Genomic DNA, 6,236 nt, shown 5'->3' with positions numbered 1-6,236 from the left:
CTTCTGAGATTTGGTTCCTTTCACATGATAGCTCAGGTTATGGAACAATAATATAATTCTAGAAACCAGAGGACTAGAGAGAGTTATAGGAACAATATTCTAAACAAGCTGATGGGAAAATAGAAAAATTTAAACTTGAGGGGGGTACTTGATTCATTAAAACAAAATCCTGGAATCCTGTTGTATAGACCTCATGCATTATTTATAACCTGAAATGCAAAATGCAGTCTACTACTCTCTTCTTGAATAAATTATGCAGATTGAAAATCATTTACATAACCTTCATCTTCCCACACACACCTTTTGGGAGGAGCCTTATGATGCACTTCTGTAAAAGCACATCTAATTGGAGCAAGTCTCCAACATGCAATTTCCTCATCACAAAGGCCTGCAGTGCAATTACTGAAATAATGTAGACAGAAGCGTGGGTGGCAATAGGACATCTGCCCAGATTGCCTGATTTCTCAGGTGAGCACTCAACCACTAATGGTCCATATGCAGCCACTTCTTAAGCCACAGTGCCTCATTCATTTTTCTCACCCACTAATTCTCATCTTTTTTTCAAATATACTTCCAAAGTCTAATACTATTTGCTATTTGTTCCTACTATCTTTAGAGGAGGAAATCAGGCTTTTTATTTTGATCTGATTATATATTGTTAGTAGAGTTAATATAAATTCCTATCTACTGGGCTATCTTGTAATGTTGTTAGAATGATCATAAGAGTAACAAGGATACATGAAATGTAAATGGCTTAATATAAGTTAAATTCTGTTTTAATCCAGGAGTAACTTTAGTGGGGGTAAAAGTCCTCTTTGACTGCCCTGTTCTATTTATTTTCATTTGCTGCCACAGAAATAGCAAACAATAATTAGAAAAAAGTATTTAATTTAGTCAGAAAATTTAGGTTCATATCCTTCTTCTAATATTATCTGTGATATAGGGGTATTCACTTAACCTCACAGTTTCCTTCTACCCACTTGTTCCTTACCTGAGCCCTAAAATTTATTTCTAGAAAAAGAAAGACACAAGACTGAAGAAGAAAGTAGGGAGGAATTTCTTTGGGACTTAGCATCTCCATTGTTGGGAGCTACAGAAAAGTAGGGGGAAAAAACGTATGTTTGTTTATATATGTGTGTGTGTGTGTGTGTGTGTGTGTGTGTGTGTGTGTGTGTGTGTGTGTGTGTGTGTGTGTGTGTATAAAGTCAGAATGACCAGATCTACATAAAATTCTCAAGCTGTTAAGTAAATTTTCAACAAACTGTTCTCTTCACCTATTTTCTCCCAGATTGGAACATTATCTTTACCAAGATTTGCATTTATCATCATTGTATTTTGTATCTCTCCATAAATAACTCTGTAGGACAACTTTGTAAAGTGTTATTTTAAGTATTACCAGAATGCAATTATACCAAAGTAATGTATCTATTTACTTCCTCAAAAATTTTTCTTCACAAGATCTAAATATCTGCAACTCAGCCTTTTCTTATGCTGTATGGTTCTAAATTGTGTTCATTTCATTTTGTATACAAGTGTTTATAAGGAATGACACAAAGAATAATTATCCTATAAGAAAGATATTGTAATATAGGCAATTCTTTTATTTTATATATGCAGATAGATGCATATATTCATATAAACATGGATATGTATATATATAATATACACAGATATATACATACATATATAATATACTTATTTGTATATGTACACACATATATTTATATATACTTATACATACATATATATATATATATATATATATATATATATATATATATATATAGTCAGCTAAGTTCCATAGTAAATATAATACTGACTTGGAGTCAGGAAGACTCCACATTTGTCTTTAAATACTTACTAGCTATGTAAGCCAGGGAAAGTTATTTAAACTCCTTTAACCTTAGTTTACTCATTTATAGAAGGGGGATAATATAGCGTCTACCTCCCAGGGTTACCGTAAGAAGAAAAGAGGTAAAATTTGTAAAGTACTTAGCAAAACTTAAAGCACTATGAGATGTTAGGTATTAATATTCTGTAAATTCAATGGGTCAGGCCCAAAAGGAGAAAAAATAATAATTTTCTATCAAAGACTTCCCTTTCCTCTCACCCCAAATAGATAAGGATATTAAAATTTTATTCAATTTAAAAAAAAAGTTATCAATTACCCACTATGTTCGAAGTACAATTATATTTATGGTAAAATATGTATCTGATGAGTAAATACTCAATAATTTCAGGACTTCAGAACCAAGTAAAGAGATCTCAAAGAATGTGGGACCAAACTAAACCTTGAAATAAAGAAGAGATTCTTTAAGACAGGTGAACAGTGATCATATTATAAGCTAAAGGTACAATCTGTACAAATTCATGGAATGGGAGAGAATGTCAAAATTAGGAAACAGTATTTCAAGAATATGAAAATAAGATAAAATAAGCCTGAAAAGATATATTGGAACAAAACTATAGAGGATATTGAAAATTTATCATAGAAACAATAGGGAGCTTTAGAAAGTTGTTTAACAGAAGAGTCACACTATTTATTTTTACAGCTTTGGAAGAATGGGTTAGATAGAAAAGAGGCTGGATACAGGGAGAGTAATTAAGATGCTAGTGCAATAGTTCAGATGAAAAGTGATAAGGATATAAACTAGAATGGTGGCTAGGTGAGTGGAAAAAAAAGGGAATTAAAGGAAGGATAGAATCTTTAAAAAATACAATTTGAGGCAAGTATTAAATGATGATTCAATACTAGATACCAAGAAGACGTGTAAGAAGAGAACAAGGATAGAGGAGCATCGCCAGCTTGGGGTGTTTTTCTCAGTGTTGAACAAGATGTTTTAGTATGAAATATAAATCTAAAGACCATCATGAACCATGACTCTAAGAGTCACCATCATTTTTATAAGGTTATGAAAAATCCTATTCTATGTGGGTGGTTTATTTTAAATCCTCAGACCTCTGAAGGTTGTGGAGTTTGGGTCACTACCAAAGGTGGAATGCTGAAATCTACACCTGCCTGTGGTCTCCTTCACTCCTACCTACTCATACAAAACTGGAAGAGAAGGCCATCAACCATGAAGATATTTTTGTTTTCACACATATCCAGGGAGATGAGTAAACTCTTTCCAATGAAAAGAAGAAACAAAGTTCCAATTCCCTCTAAATCCTTCACTGAGAAATAAAACCAAAAATATTTTAATTCATTTTTTTCCATCAGGCCTTTTCTTTGGTGAAAGGTGCCAGCCTGGGTCAGAGATAAACAGGCTCAAATCCTGGCTAGAAAAAGAAAAGAACGAAATTTTTCTGGAGAGATTTTTTTCCACTGTTTTTTGTTTTTTAAAACTCCATTCATCAAGAGTTTCCAAAAATGTTGGGTATCCATCCTATCTGGGAGGTCTATTTCTAAACCTAAAATTTGTATTGGGTGGAAAGCTGACCCACAAATGGTAAATTCATGATAAAATATAATTTTGATGTTGAAAGGATTCATTAAAATTTGATTCACCAGGATTTCTGCTGAGTTGACTTTTATAAATTCTAATTAAGCATTCATTGCTTTTTAACATACAAAGTTTTTAAAATAAGGAAATAGTTAATTATAAAACTAAGCATTTTATCTTTTTTCTAAAACTTGGTGACTCTTCTTAATTCTCTTTTTCTGAAAGTGATACAACTATTCATCTATTTATGCACATTCAATATTTAAGATTATATTGCATTTTTACTTCTATTATTTCATTCGATCTGCTCTGAAAATATCATTTGAATGTGTCACATTTATTCCCATTGCAATCACCCTCATACAGACCTTCATTAGCAACTGATTGGATTATTGCAAGAAAACTAATCTTCATAATCGATGAATTATCCATTATATTCACTTCATATATCAGTATTCTTATGGTAATTTCTATACATGCTGTATCATCCAACTGGATTCTAACCTCTATAAGGGCAGAGATTTTTGTCTCACAAAGTATTATGTATACTCCTAGAACTTAGTCCAGTGTTATATATAAAATTAATAAAAGTTTATTGAAACTGAAATTTATATTATGAGATGAGAAAAAAACTAATATTTCATTATATCTCATTCTATAAGTGTTTACTTCCTGTTATATCCATTCTAGTGTTTAAATTTGAATTGTCTATTTATAAAACTTAGGAAAAGACAATACAGAGAACAATGCTATAAATTTCATAGCTTTTATCACAATCATAATCAACATCAACATCATCACCATCACACCTAATAATGGTCTCAGCTGGAATTTCCACTCCCATCTTCTTGACCATAAATTCATCAGACAATTTGTCAGATTCATTTCAGTCCAAAGATCTCTCTTTTGAAAAAAATTTACTATAGAGCTTTTAAAATCATTGAACTAGCTTTATCTTAAAGGTTATTTTTCTCTGTCATTTTCTTCTTTTTCATTTTGATTTTCAATTTTTCTTAAATGACTTTAATTTTTTTCTTGACCACTTTATCCTGTTCTTTTCTTCTTCTTTCATTTCCTTTTCCTTTCTTTTTTCCACCCTTGTTTTATTTCTTTCTTCCTTCCATCCTTCCATTCACACTTTCCTCATGTCTCCTTCTTTCCTATGCTTCCTTTCTTCTCCTTCTTCTTCATCTTCTTCCTTGTTCCTTTTTTTCTTTTTGTTGTCTTTCAGATCTCCAAAGAAAGTCACTTAAGACATTCCTGACAATCAGGGAGGTTGATTTGTGAAGAGTCAACATATGGTTTCTGGAATGGAAAACTATTTCAAAAATGACCCCTTTCTGGAAATTGTATCTCTGTCTATGATACTTTCATATTCATGCCTCTACAATGTGGCCCACCACCCTGGCAACATTATTCTCCTTTCATTTATCTGATGTTGGCCTTGTTTCCCTCTCAACAAGTATATTGTCTCAGTGTTAGACACTAGTCTATTCTATCACATATTTGCTTTTGTATGCAGATGGGGGCAGAGGCTGAAGACAGGAAAGGTTTTTAAGAAGGATGGCGTCTCAGAGATTGGAACAGTTTAGTTTCGGCCAAAATATTTTGCCTGCAGTGCTGTAGAACACAAGGGGGTCTTAACCTCTGAAACCTGCTGACTCAGGGGTAATTGACCAGCATGATGCCACTGTGACCAGCAAGTGGAACAAATAAAATTACCCACCATTTGAGAGCAGCAATTGTCCTCTCCCATGCATGATTCCATGAGTTCCTCTGAAGAACTGACCTGCTTATAATAAACAAATTGTTTTCCAGTCTCATCTTTCCTTGCCTTTAGGGGACCCACAGACTAGGGCTATGTTAATAACTATATTTAGAGCATTTTTTCTTGCATCAAATAGCCCAGATGACCAGTTAGAATGTGATCCTTTTAAGTGCCATCCTCTAGGAGCAAATAAATTATAAAATTCTGCTATGAAGTTTAGAAGCTAGAGTTTATGTTCCCATGGAAACATAAATGGAGGAAATTTAGAGATTAGACTTAAGAGAGGCCGATCAACCTATAGCAGCAGAGCCTTTCTCTAAGAGGGCCTAAAAACAGCAAAAGTCTTTCTGTATATATAATATGCTAATCTGTTTGTATAAAGTAAATTGCTTATTCTTCAGACCTACATTTTACTTTACCATATAAAGGCATTCTCTTAATTTAGCAGCCATTTAATAACCTATCTTGGATTAAAAAAAAAACCCTTTCCCCACAGTCTGTGAATAGTGCTGCTTTCTATCTTCTTGGTGCCTAGTGCTGTCTTTTCTCCAATTTTTCTATCCTATGTGTCACTATAACCATGTGATTGACTAAATATTGGATAACTAGGTCCTTCAAGGACTGGGTAATGAATCAGAATTAGAATAGCAGATAGCAAGTCAATTTCCTGACACTCCCCACTAAGTTGTTCAGAAAATAAATACTAAAAATGTTTAATGTATGTAAGACACTATTAGTTCAAACTATTTATAAAACTTGGGAAATAAACTTTTCCCTCACCAATATAAATATTCATTGTCCTCAAAGTTTCATAGGATAATCACTGAAAGGGGCAAAAAAAGGTATTTTACATGTCATTTATTCTGCTTCCCATATTTCAGGTGAAATTGAGGATAAGACACCTTATGATTTCTCTAGTAAATACATAATCAACTAATGAAGGAGATTTATAAAGCAAATAGAATACTTCAAAGTGATTCAACATTAGTAAGTATCTAGTAGTGATTTAAATAAACTTCATTTGG

At 32.6% G+C, this 6,236-nt stretch overlaps 1 long non-coding RNA gene across 1 annotated transcript; it reads left to right on the top strand.

Moving 5' to 3' along the window:
• The first annotated feature begins 404 nt into the window (after nucleotides 1–404).
• Nucleotides 405–5,259, top strand: LOC141553816 (uncharacterized). Its single transcript, XR_012485656.1, has 2 exons — nucleotides 405–468; nucleotides 4,966–5,259. It is a non-coding gene; the product is annotated as an uncharacterized LOC141553816 (long non-coding RNA).
• The last annotated feature ends 977 nt before the right edge of the window (nucleotides 5,260–6,236 follow it).

Source organism: Sminthopsis crassicaudata, chromosome 1, assembly GCF_048593235.1.
Source record: "Sminthopsis crassicaudata isolate SCR6 chromosome 1, ASM4859323v1, whole genome shotgun sequence".
Lineage (NCBI taxonomy): Eukaryota > Metazoa > Chordata > Mammalia > Dasyuromorphia > Dasyuridae > Sminthopsis > Sminthopsis crassicaudata.
This window is presented reverse-complemented; position numbering and strand designations above follow the sequence as displayed.